Consider the following 14,583-nt stretch of genomic DNA (forward strand, 5'->3'; position numbering starts at 1 on the left):
TCTCTCTCTGTTTTAAACCTGCTTGGTTTAGGTATCAGGACCAAGTCTATGTCCTAATAAAAGGAATTTGGTTGGAATCCTTCATTCCCTATTTTTTCAAATAGTTTATATAACATTGGGGCTAATTGTACTTTAAATATTTGTTAGAATTCACATGTAAATCCATCTGGTCCTGGGAATTTTTTCTTAGGGAGTTGATTAATAGCTTGTCCTGTTTCTTTTTCTGAAATGGGACTATTTAAGCAATTTATGTCCTTCTCTGTTAATCTGGGAAGCCAATATTTTTGGAGGTAGTCATCCATTTCACTTAGGTTATCAAATTTATTGGAATAAAGTTGGGCAAAGTAACTCATTATTGTTCTAATTACCTGTTCATTGGTGGAAATTTCCCCCTTTTCATTTTTAAGACTAACAATTTGATTTTCCTCTTTTCTTTTTCTAATCAGATTTACCAAAGGTTTATCTGTTTTATTGGTTTTTTCATAAAACCAACTCTTAGTTTTATTTATTAATTCAATAGTTTTTTTTTACTTTCAATATTATTAATGTCTCCTTTTAATTTTAGAATTTCAAATTTAGAATTTGATTCGGGATTTTTAATTTGGTCTTTTTCTAGCTTTTTAAGTTGCAAACCCAATTCACTGATCTTCTCTTTCTCTATTTTATTCAAGTAAGCCTCTAAAGATATAAAATTTCCCTTTATTATTGCTTTGACTGCATTCCACAAATTTTGGTATGATGTCTCATTATTGTCATTATCTTGAGTGAAATTATTAATTGTTTCTATAATTTTCTGTTTCAACCAATCATTCTTTAAAATGAGATTATTTAGTTTCCAATTACTTTTTGGTCTATTTACCCCTAACTTTTTGTTGAATGTAGTTTTTATTGCATTGTGATCTGAAAAGAAAGCATTTACTATTTCTGCCTTCCTGCATTTAATTTTGAGGTCTTTATGTCCTAATATATGGTCAGTTTTTGTATAGGTTCCATGAACTGCTAAGAAGTACAGTCCTTTTTCTCTCTATTCAGTTTTCTCCAAAGATCTATTATACCTAATTTTTCTAATATTCTATTTACCTCTTTAATTTCTTTCTTATTTGTTTTGTGGTTTCATTTATCTAATTCTGAGAGTGCAAGATTGAGATCTCCCACTATTACAGTTTTGCTGACTATTTCTTCTTTTAACTCTCTTAACTTCTCCTGTAGGAGAATGTTATACCCACTTGGTGCATATAGGTTTAGCATCGATATTGCTTCATTGTCTATACTATCCTTTAGCAAGATAGTTTCCTTCTTTATCTCTTTTAATTAGATCAACTTTTGCATTTGCTTGATATGAGATAGGATGACTATCCCTGCTTTTTTGGCTTCACCTGAAGCATAATAGATTCTGCTCCAGCCTTTTACATTTACTCTGTATGTTTCTTCCTGCTTTAAATGTGTTTCCATGTAAACCACATATTGTAGGCTTCTGACTTTTGATTCAGTCTGCTATCCTCCTCCTCTTTATGGTAGAGTTCATCCCATTCACATTTACAGTTAAAATGACTAATTCTGTATTTCCTGGCATCTTATTATTCCCAGATTATGCTTTCCTTTTTCTTGCTTCCCCTTACCCCCTTTCCCAGTATTAAACTTATGGGCCCCACTTGCATCACACAGCTCTCCCCCTCTTTAGGGTCCCTCCTTCCTCTCTTTGAATCCCTTCCCCTTTCTTGTACCCTTCCCTTATTACTCTTTTCCATTTCCCTTTTTCTCTCCCACTTTTTAATGAGGTTAGAGGTTAATGAGGTTGTGCAAACAGTTGCACAAAGAGAAGATGCCACATTTATCTTTTTAACCAAAGGTCTACAGTTACTAGGCAATAGTTTCTAGAGCATCAACTCATGCCATGCCATCATGCTTCTACTATACATAATGGATGACGGCTATTGGTGAAATTAATCTGAAAGCAAATGTCCACACTTGTGTGGCTAACAGATCAAAGAAATAAGTTCAACCAAGAACACAAATTGTCAAATTTCTTATATTTTAACATAAGCTGATCAGCAACAGAGGAAAGACTTAAGGCAATAAGAAGCACCAGGGAGTGCTCCTCCGTTCTTTAAATCCCAAGTCCAGGCCTTTCACAAAGGAAAAATTCTCTTAGCAGCTACAGGAGCTTCTTCTCAATTTGCTAGCTGTCAGATATCATCTCCTCCTCCTTCTCATCTTCATGTTCTTTTCTTTCCATCTCAGAGGTGTCTGAAAACTCATTAATTAGTACATATTCCCTGCTACTAAAACACATATGTCAATTATTTTCTCTTTGAGCCAACTCTGATGAGAGTAAGATTCACACAATGTTCTTCCCCCTCTCTAAGTTTCCTCAGATATGACAGGTTTCCTTTGCCTCTTCAAGGGATGTAGTTTCCCTCATTTTTATCTCTTTTCCCTTTTTCTGACACTAGCCCCTTTCCATTCCTACTTCCCTTTTTTATGTTATGTCAGTAAAATCAAATTATACATGTGGTCTTTATGTATATCCATAACAGAAATACAATTCTCAAGAGTTCCTTTTACCTTGTTCTGCTTCTTTTGAGTCCTATGTTTGGGGATCTTTTTATTTTTTTTTTAGATCTGGTTTTTTTCTTAGAAACAAATGGAATTCATCTGTTTTATTAAATGTCTGTCTTCTTCCATGGAAGAAAATGCTCAGCTTAGCTGCATAGTTTATTTTTGGCTGCATTCCAAGTTCTTTTGGCTTTTGGAATATTAGATTCCATGCCCTTCGATCCTTTAATGTGGACGCAACCAGATCTTGAGTGATCGTTATTGTGGTACCTTGGTATTTGAATTGTTTTTTCTTGGCTGCTTATACTATGTTTTCCTTAGTCTGATAGTTCTGAAATTTGGCCACAATATTCTTTGGTGTTTTATTTTAGGGTCTTTTTCAGAAGGCGTTTAATGAATTCTTTCAATACCTATTTTACCTTCTGCTTCTACTACATCTGGGCAGTTCTTTTTGATGATTTCCTGTAAAATAGTTTCTAGGCTCTTTTTTTCATTATAATTTTTTGTGGAAGTCCAATAATCCTCACATTATCTCTCCTAGATATATTTTCCAGATCTGTTGTTTTCCAAGTAGATATTTAACTTTTTTTTTCTAATTTTTCATGTGTTTGGTTTTGCTTGACTGTTTCTTGATGTGTCAATGAATCTTTCATTTCATTTGTTCAGTTCTGATTTTTAATGATTTTCTTCATTAGCTTTTTTCTTTTTGTATATGTCCAATTGAGTTTTTAAATGAGTTGTTTTGCTCTATGGAATTTTTTCCATTTCACTATTTTTTTAGTGAGTTCTTTTCCTAATTCACAAATTGTCCTTTCTTGGAAGTTCTTTATCTTTTTCAATTCACAAATCCTACTTTCCTGTGATTTCTTTACCTTTTCCAATTCATAAATTCTGTTTCCCTTTACTTCCTGGGAGTTCTTTACCTTTCCCAATTCACAATACAGGAAGTTTTTACTCTCTTGCATAGCTTTTCTTTCCTTTCCCCACTTTTCTTCTAAGCTCTCTTTTAAGATTTTTAATAGTCTCTTGTTGGAGAGATTTGTGTGATTGGAACTAGGTTACATCCCCCTTTGGGGTATTGTCTGGAGACTGTTTGCTATTAATCTCCTTAGGGTTGAAAAACCTGCTCTCTTTCTGTATAGAAGCTATCGATTGTCATTTTGATTCTTTTACTCATTTTTTTAAAAAGCCTGTAGGGTCCGCCTTCAGGGCAAGGAGGTTACCAGCTTCCTCTGCAAAACAGGGATAGGTGTATGGATAGTAGCTCTCCTACAAATGGGCTGCAAAGAGTTGTGAGGTACCGGACTGCTCTGGGAAAAAGTTCCCCACAGGATGTGATTCAGGCCTGGGTAGCCCAGCTGTGGAAGTGCCCAGTGAAGAACCCCGTTGTGCGGATTAGCGAGTGCCCTGGGGCTAGAGACTGAGCAGTGAAAGTGTTACTACCTCAAGCCAAAGTCTGTTGTGGGACTGTGGGAATTAGCAGTTGTCCAACGAATAGCCTGGAAGGGACCCAAAGTGTCTCTGCCCAGGGAAGCACAGTCGTTCTGTGGAAGTTCATTTGCCCCAGGCTGAGGCCCCCATTGTCCAGATTTGTGACTGCCCAGCCTGTGCTGCAGAATGCCACTAATGCCACTGTACAGCTGTGCTGTGGTTTGTGCTGAGTCACTTTTGGTTTTGGATGGGTACAGCCAGATCTTGTTAGGTTCTGGCATTTTCTTTTAGAGTACCCTCTACCTTTAGCTTTACTTTCTCTGCTGGTCTACTGCTTTGTAATCAAGGCAGAGCAGTCAGCCTATGGCAGAGTTGTCTCTATAACTTTTCTAACCACACAGGCCCTGCTCTTGGTCCACTCTGGATCTTAGCCTCTGGTTCTATCCCTGCTTGAGCTGATCTGCTCTGGCTGCTCAAGACAAACCTTTTCTGGCAATCTTCCAGATTATCTTCAGTTGATAAGTTGTTGTACTTCTAATCTTCTTGAATTTTACCAGTCACGTGCTATTTTTGAGACTAAATTTAATAATTGGTCGCGAGGGTATGAGAAGAGCTTAAAAAATTGCGTGTGCCTTCTCCACCATCTTGGCTCCGCCCTCCTGAAAAAATAAATGTTGATTAACTAGAAAAAAAACCTTTAAAAAGAAATGTATTTCCCTAATGCCAATTTAAAATCTTCCTCATAGAAACTTCCACCCACTTCTTCAGATTCTAATCTCTGGGGCTATGCAAAACAAATCTAATTTCATGTTTACATTCTAGTTCTTTAACTACTTGAAGGAAGCCATCTTCTTTCCACTTGTTCTTTCTTTCAGGTACAATATTTCTAGTTCCTCTGTGCATTCCCATATCATATAATTTCCAGTTCCTTCAGTAATTACTTGCCCCTCCAAAGTTTTAGCTTATTAAAAACTTTCAAAGACATGATATTTGAAACTGAATATGGTATTCCAGAAGTGATATTCTGCTTATAGAAGACATCAGAGCTTACTCCTGTATTTTCCTGGATGTGTTGCTTCCAATATTTGATCATGAAGTTCTTGAGGGCAACAATTTTTGCCTCTTCTTAGTGTTCTCTTTCCTTTATCTCAATGCTTTTCACAGAATAGACATGGAAAAAATATTTATTGATTGATTATCTATGTACCTATAGGTCCTATTAGTTTTTTTTTTGGTACCCATATCACATAATTTATATTGAAGCTACAGTCCATTAAAATCCCAAGGTCTATATGAACTATCCATATCTTTCCTATCCTGCTATGATACAGATTAGTTATTTGTCCTCCTCTCTCCAGCTTACCATAATCAAATGCTTTCCAGTTATATGGTTGCATGATTTGGGATAACAACCAAAGATGCCTCTCTTACTTATATGTTGAATAACAGATTCCAAAAATGGCTTTTAATGCCATGCCCTTAATGTAAATGTATTTAATATTATTTGGATTTATTTTCATTTATTTACATTAGTTCATTTCCTATATTTCTAGGGGAATAATTAGTCTTTATTTGTCTCTGTAAATTATTTTAGCACAATAGCTAGAGAAACTGTAATGAAAACAATAATTAATTATGAAGTATTTCCGCAAAATGTAAACAAAATCCAACTATTTAATTATCTAGGAAGTGTAGGTCAATAGAGGATAGAATGGGAACCGGAAGATCTTGTTTCTGACCCAGGTTTAGTTGGATTTGAGTCAATCAATTTTTTTTTTAAATATCAGCCCACCCCCAAAGAGAGAACAATGATTTCTGTGAGATATATAGTAGAGTATACTGATTCCATGTATTTCTGTAATATATTTCCCAGGGGAAGGACAGTGATGGGGGAAGGGATCTGGTTTTCATGTTATTGCTTAGGTTACTTTACAACTAATTCAATTACCTCATTAGTTATCCACAAAGTTATACTTTTCACAATACAAAGCTCTTTAGGTCGTTTGAAATAAATGGCCTGAAAAAAGAATAATTTTGTTTATTTTTCTGTCTAGGTGTGACAGTATACCTTACCTGGGTTCATTATAATGGGAATCAAAATGATCTTTCTGTAACCCTCATGATCAGAGGCAAACTAAACTTGCATGAGGATTGTGATGAAAATGCAAAACTTATAGAATTTTTCCAATAGATTGTACAGCTAAGGATTCTGAATAGACTTGGACAAGATTCCAAAACTATTAGTTATTTGAGCTATAGAGAATCACAAACCATTTCATTTTATTTGTCACTACAAAAATAGTAAAAATGCTTTTGCTAGATAAATCCCTTCAGTTATAACTGCTTGGAATGAGTAAAAAAAATCTACTAACTAAATGCTCATGAATGTTTGCTATATAAAGTATTATGGCTTCTAGCAATAGTGCAAGGCATCTTGATACGTGTGCCTGATTAATGCCCATAATATAGTCTGGCACTGTTTGAAATAAGTCATTGCCTAAGGAACCTTGTTCGTGGGTTACTTCCTGGAATAGCTTCTTTTCAAATCCCCAGAGATTAATTCACATGCATCCATGATGGGCCTTCCATCCAGACAAGAACACTAGTTTAAAATTAGAATTCTAGAAGCCATCTTCTCCCTGCCTCCCTCACCCCCCCCAAAAAAAATTAGTTCCTGACTGAGTGCATTTTAAAAATAATTATAAATAGGATGTATGCAAACCTGCAAAAATTTTTTTCATATTCATTCTCTCACATTTTTCTTTAGTCTCCCCAAATGGTCTTAGCCTCATTCATGCATTAATGCCTCCTTAATCATCTCGTTTTAAAAACACATTTCTTCTTTTATTTTCAACGTCATTAAACTATGCCCAATTGTATAATCCTCCACTGTCATGAGTGTGAGAATAAAGGGTTATTTTAATTGTTGTTCAGATATGGGATTTAATTTTGCAAGGTGTGGTGTTCTTTTTTATAATGTGATCATTCTCTGTGAGCAGGTTTCTTGGGGAGATTTTCTGGAGACAGCCTTAGTTTTGGTTCAAAGTAATAATCACTTCAAATGCAGCCAGCTGATAAAATCCAAATGTTTATTTTCTCTTCCCATGTCTTATCTCTTTCCTTGGGTCTGGTTAGCTTTGACTCCTGGCAATCTTCTGAACTGACTTCTGGCTCTAGCTCAACTCTGACTCAAGGCTTCTGAACTGACTGACTTACTGAAGCTCTATTTATGCTCAGTGTAAAAGGTTGACTCCTCCTCTGAGAGTGGGATTATGGGAAGTGTGAATTCACAAAGTTACAAGGTTAACTTTGTGTATCTCTCGTACTTGTGAACTCCAATGTGTGACCCCTAATATGTAAACTCTTAAAGGTGAAAACCCAAGCATACAAGCATTGCTTCCATCAATTCCACTTAGTACCTTTTTTCAAGTTCTGGCCCATAACATCTCCTTGTAGGATCAGATCAATCATACTGAACCATGTTAAATTAGATAATCATTATCTCTATCAATTCTAATGACTTAACACTTTGTAAGGATTCCAACAGCAAGGGGCTTTCTGTGAGGAAACTCCATCTTATAATATGAGTCTTCACCTGTCCTAGTTCAATTTATGCTCGTAAAGATTTTCCTAGAGCACTGAAAGGTTACATGTCTTGTTCAAGAAAAAAAATTGCTATGTGTCATACAGTCAGTATATCTTAGAGGTAGGACTTGAACTCAGATTATACTGATTCTATTATTTCTTCTATGTACTGTATTAAGCTATGTCTTAGTTGTTTTAAAAAGTGCCATCAAAACCTAAGGCTAACTTGACCTGGAAAGAAATTTACATTTTTTCTATATCCCTTCTGTCTGTTTGATGTTAAATCTTATCACTTCCTAACACAGAATATTAAGGCTTTTTGTGCTCACTGACTTTTCCTCTTTGTCAGACAGTTCAGCTTGCCTGAGCTCTTATAACGTTATCTTCTCCAAAATAAATTTTACATACAGTTTATGATTTTCCATATTTATCTAAGTTGCACTCTTCACCTTCCCAGACTTACTCAACCATGGCATAGTAACTTCTTCATCTTGAAAACTCATTCTCCCTAGGACTACACATATTAGAAATACCTTCCATAGCCTTTCCTATTGATTGTCCATTATAAAGAGAATGAACTCTTTATTTAGCTTCATACTATTCTAATCAGACTATTCTATCCTGATAACTTTTTTCATTTGTTCACACTCTTATGTTTTTGCTAAGGTGAAGATGACATTTTTCATACTCTGAAGTCACTTAACACCTGTCCTTTAAGATCTAAAATCCAACTGTGCCATTAATTTTTTTTAACTACATAGAAGATAAGAATATAAATCAATTTGATTCATATGATATTTCTCAATTCAACTATATGAAAAAATTCAATTCAATTAAATGGTGTTTTTAAACATCAATAACATGTAAGATAAAATTATAGGTGATCAAAATATGGACTGGACTGTAATTTCAGTGAGGTAAGGAACTCTTAGGTGATGAACATTTTCTGTGAATGCAAGTTGGCCCTCTCTATGCAATTTATAATCCAAAATAGTTGCCTAGAATATAAATAGGTTAAGTGGCTTGACCAGGCTCATATAGTCATTGTTTAACAGGGATGAAACTTGAATTCTCAGTTATGCCTGTAACTGCTCTATAATGGTAGAAGTTCAAAATAAAAATCAAATAGGAAGTCAAGGAGTTTACAGTCAACTTTAAGGAAAGAGGAAAGTACAGCACATATATAGATAACCATTAATGGAGCCAACTATATAAAGTATCTAAAGAAAATTTAAAGAGGGGTTGCTATCAGGTATCTTAAGGAAGAGTTCATGGAGGGAATGAAAATTCAGCCAAGTTTTATAAGAAAAGAAGCACTATGCAAAGCAGAGGTAAGGAAGAAATGTATTACAGATAGAGGAAAATGGTCTCCTTAAATACCTGACTTGTAAAAATATGACATTCAAAGGGGCATCGTTTTCAGAAATAGAGAGGTTACAATACCCTCATACATATTCTTCCTGTTGAAGCCACATTTGAACTATTACATTCATTTTGGAGTTCCACCATTTAAGGAGAATCATTACTAAAATGCGTCCAGGCTATGGCAAAAGGTTTCATGTTCATTTCATATGGTGATTGATTTAAATAATTGACAGTGTTTTGTATTATTAAGATAGTGGAACAAGCTGTATACCATGGTAACTCTCCCATATTCACCTCTAAGCAACTATAAAATGAAACCCCAAACCAAATTCTGGAACAACAGAACCAGCAAAAAGACAAAGCAAGACATTTTTTAGTCCTTGGCAAGAAAGATCTGTCTTACAAGAATAAAAAAACAACTATGCAGAACAGAAGTTTCCCAGAAAATCAGTAGGAAGCTCCACTTCAACAAACCAGGGTAAGATCCTGAGTCCCATTGTGATGGAGCAGAGAAACATCAATACTGAAACCTCACACGAGCCTTAGAACAACCCAGAGGAATGGCAGATTCCATATCTGAGAATCACTTAGTCCCTGGCAAACAGGAATCTTTGAGCAGCTAGACCTCCATAAACTTCATTATAGCCCCAGGGAGAAATGATAAACAACCCACTAACCTCAGCCCACTCCAGACACCAGCACAAGGATCCTGGTTAAGCACCAGGTAAACTGACAGACCCCTATGGCCTCAAGCAACATCATCCATCCCCACCCCATACTTTTAAGTGACAATACCAGATGTAAGAACTTTGAATGGGTCTCAAAGCAATATCAACCAAGCACCTAGTGAACATCTAGAGACTGTAGTCCATGACACAGGAAACCTAAAACAGTGTCCTTTCCATCTTGGAAGCAGAGCTCAAATTTAAAAGAAAAGAAAAATGCCAAAACAGATAAGCATAAAGCAATCAAAAAGTCATGGAAGATAAATATATAGATTCATTAGAAAACAACATACTCCTAGACAAAACCCCAAAGTAAAAGGTAGAGTGTTCTCAAGCTCAGAAAGAACTCATTGGAAAAGCTCACAAAGGAACTTGAAAATCATATAAGAAAGATAGAAGAAAAAGTAGAAAAGAAATGAGAGTTATGCAAGAGAATTGGGGGGGGGGATCAACATTTGTGAAAAATAAAACTGCTTGAAATAGAAGTAGCAAAATGGAAAAAGGGACATACAAAATCTACTGAAGAAATCCTAGAAGTGCAAATTATTAAATAGAAAAGAAAGTACAATAGCTAATCAAAGAAAACAACTCCTTAAAAGCTAGAATTCAGCAAGTTGAAGCTAAAAACTCTAAGAGACATTAAAAATCAATCAAATGAAAGTGGAGAATGGAGGAAGGGGCAAAATTGCTGAGAGAAGCCAGAAAATTGCCTAATCTCTTCCATTTCCTTTGGAAATAATGCTAAATCAAGCCTCTAAACATATTCTGGAGTGACAACCCATAAAAAAGACTAAAAGAAACAATTTTCTACTGTCTGATGAATTGGAAGGACTTTAGGAAGGATCTTTCTCATTGTGGAAAGGGGAAGAGTGTCCAGTGCAGTGCAGTGAAGGAAATTTAATAGGAGGCTGTTAGCCAAAGCATGAATCAGCAGTGGAGATCTTTTGGTCATGGTCCAGCAAGCTAGTAACTCAAAAGGTCATCTATGAGGTCGTCAGCACAGTGCAGAATGCAAATTAAATGCCCCTGAAGACCACTATAACAGGATTGACAGGTTAAGGTCAATCCAAGACATTGCAAAAGCCAGCACCATCTCTAACCCAGCAAGGAGAACCCCAGCAAAAGAAGTTTGGCCCTCTCTCCCCTGTGCCCTAGGAACATAGGTCAACTTTAGTAATGAGCAAGAATGGGCAAAAATGGGAAAGACAGGAACTCATTCAGTCTCTCCCCACAAACCATTTAAAATTCCTTTAAATAATTTATCTAAAGAAATTTTAGAACATGAGGACACCCAAAAAGATGGAGTAGCACATTTTCCAGCTAAGGGGGACTTAGAGGATCAACAGAAAAAGTATGTGAAACCAAGGTGGGAATTCACCCTGGAGACCTACTGCAGGCCACCCCAGAACAGCTTTGGTCCCAACCCTGGCTTCAGCCCCAAATCCAGCTTTATTAAAGTAGGATATTTGAATCAATGATTGTTATGGGTCAGAACCTGAAACAAGGTACTAAGTGGAATTGAGGAGACAATGGTCAAATGTAGTTTAGCATTGATTTAATCCTACAACAAATAATGGTTTCCTAGTGATATAATGATTGGTTTATACTCAGTGTGGAACATATAAGCAGGGACTGAGAGCCACAGAGAAGAAGCTGGCAAAGGCAGAGAAGACAAAGGACTGGAGGCAGGAGTTCAAGCTCTCAGAACCAAGGAGAGAGATAGGCCTCCAAGAAAGCTAACTGAGCCCCATGAAAGGAGACAAGACTTTGAAAGAGACAGTAAAGGATTTGGACTTTAACCCCTGGCTGTTCTCATGGTGATTACTAAACTGAAATGAAGGCTGCTCCCAGAGACCCCCAAGGAAACCAAACAAGAGAACATTACAAATGATATTACTGGTGGCTTCCAGAACTCTCATCCCAGAGACACCAAAGAGGACTAGGAAAGGTTAGTAGAAAAAGTCTGCAGCAACAGGGTGAGAGTCTAGTGTGCAATCCCAGTGCATGGTGTGCCAGTGCAGTGCCAGCCCCAGCCCTGATCCCTGTGCCAGCTAAGCAGAACTCTGTTGCTTTAGCATATGAGATCTTACAGCTACAATGGGTCATGGGCATTCTTAACAGTTCTGGGACAAAAAAGAGGCTTATGGTCAAGTCCCTAGTAAGATCTCTGAAAACAGATTGTGACAGTGCACTCTCCACCCTGGAAACAGTCTTACTTTTAAAAAGAGTTAAAAGCTGAGTAATAGACTAGAAAAATTAGTAGGCAACAAAAACCGTTTCTGAACATAGAAAGTTACAAAGGTGACAAAAAAGATCAAAGCCTATAGTCAAAAGAAGATAACAAAGTCAAACCTCCTACATCCAAAGCCTCCAAGAAAAATAAGAATTGGTCTTAGGCTATGAAAGAACTAAAAAGAGATTTTAAAAATCAAATAAAAGAGATAGAAGAAAAAAGTAAAAAAAAAAAAAAAAAAGAAGTGAGTGGTGCAAAAAGAAATAGAAAAAGTTAAGGTAAAGAATGCCTAAAAAACAATTGGTCAAATACTAAATAAGGTGCAAAAGCTCACTGAGGAAAATAATTCCTTAAAAATTAGAATTCAGTGGAATCAAAATGTGGGTGTCTCTCTCTCTCTCTTTCTCTCTCTCTCTTTCTCTCTCTCTCTCTCTCTCTCTCTCTCTCTCTCTCTCTTTCTCACACACACACACACACACACTATTTTCTTGAGGGGGTTTTTTCATTAGGGTGGGAGATTTATGTTTTCTTTCACAATATAATTTTTATGGAAATATTTTGCATAATGTCACATGTGGTTTCTTAATTGGGGATAGGGAGGAGGGAAAGAACCTGGAACTCAAAAAATTTAAAGTACAAATGTAAAAATAAAGTTTTAAATATAACTGGGGGGATATTAAATAAATATATCTTAAAATTGAACAAAAAACAAAAAGCCTTGAGCATAGAAAGTTACTATGGCAAGAGGGAAGATCGGAACACAAATTCAGAAGAGGTCAGAAAAGGCAAAATATTTACATGTGAAGTCACAAGGAGGAATATGAATTTGTTCTTCTTTGGTCACAAATTTTCCTCCTCCACAAATCTGAGAGGAAAACTATCCTATGTTCTTCTCATTTCTTTATTATATCGTTCTTTATATATAGATCATGAACTCATTTCAACCTCTTAGTATACAGTGTTAGGTATGGCTCTATTCCTACTTTCTGCCATACTAGTTTCCAATTTTCCCAGTTTTTGTCAAATAGTACATTCTTATCCCCAAAGCTTGGGCCTTTGAGTCTGTCAAACACTAGATTGTTATAGTCATTGGCTGTTTTCTCCAAGGACTGTAAGAACTGATCTCAGGCTATGGAAGAACTCAAAAGGAATTTTGAAGATAAAATAAGAGAGGTATAGGAAAAATTGTGAAGAGAAATGAGAGTGATAAAAAAGAAAGTATAGAAAAACTAATGTGGAGAATGCTTAAAAGAGGTATAGAAGTTCACTGGGTAAAATAATTCCTTAAATTATATTTGAACAAATGGAAGATACTTTTTAAAGAAATCAAGGAATAATAAAGCACAACCAAAAGAATTAAAAAGCACATAAACAATGTGAAATATTTCAGTGGAAGATAGCAACTGACTTGGAAAATAGATCCAGGAGAGATTATTTGAAAATTATTGGTCTACCTGAAAACCATGATCCAAAAAGAGCTTAGATATCATTTTCCAAGAATTATTAAGAAAAATTGTCCTGATAATCTAGAACCAGAAGGTAGAATATATATTGAAAGAATCCACTGATCATTTGCTAAAAGAGATTCTCATATGAAAATTCCCAGGAATATTTTATCCAAATTCTAGAGCTCCCAGTTCAATTTTTTTATTTATTTAATAGCCTTTTATTTACAGGTTATATGTATGGGTAACTTTACAGCATTAACATTTGCCAAACCTCTTCTTCCAATTTTCCACCTCTTATTCCCCACCTCCTCCCCCAGATGGCAGGATGACCAGTAGATGTTAAATACATTAAAATATAAATTAGATACACAATAAGTATACATGACCAAACCATTGTTTTGCTGTACAAAAAGAATTGGATTCTGAAATATTGTACAATTAGCCTGTGAAGGAAATCAAAAATGAAGGTGGGCAAAAATATGGGGATTGGGAATTCAATGTAATGGTTTTTAGTCATTTCCCAGAGTTCTTTCACTGGGCATAGCTGGTTCAGTTCATTACTGCTCCATTGGAAATGATTTGGTTGATCTTATTGCTAAGGATGGCCAGGTCCATCAGAATTGGTCATCATACAGTATTGTTTTTGAAGTATATAATGATCTCTTGGCCCTGCTCATTTCACTCAGCATCAGTTCGTGTAAGTCTCTCCAGACCTTTCTGAAATCATACTGTTAGTCATTTCTTACAGAACAATAATATTCCATAATATTCATATACAACAATTTATTCAGCCATTCACCAATTGGTGGGCATCTACTCAATTTCCAGTTTTTAGCCACTACAAAGAGGGCTGCCACAAACATTTGTGCACATACAGGTCCCTTTCCCTTCTTTATGATCTCTTTGGGATATAAGCCCAGTAGTAACACTGCTTGATCAAAGGGCATACACAGTTTGATAACTTTTTGAGCATAGTTCCAAATTGAAGAGCTCCCAGTTCAAGGAGAAAAATATTGATAGCATTCAGAAAGAAACAATTCAAGTATTTTAGAAACACAATTAGGAAAACACAAGATTTGATAGCTTTGACATTAAAGGATGGGAGAGCTTTGGATATGATATTCTGGAGAACAAAGGAGTTAGGTTTCCAACCTAGAATCACCGACTCAAGAAAACTGATTATAAAACTTCAAGAGAAAAGGTGAATATTCAGTGACACAAAAGACTTTCAAGAATTCTT

Source organism: Sarcophilus harrisii, chromosome 6 (genome assembly GCF_902635505.1).
Source record: "Sarcophilus harrisii chromosome 6, mSarHar1.11, whole genome shotgun sequence".
NCBI lineage: Eukaryota > Metazoa > Chordata > Mammalia > Dasyuromorphia > Dasyuridae > Sarcophilus > Sarcophilus harrisii.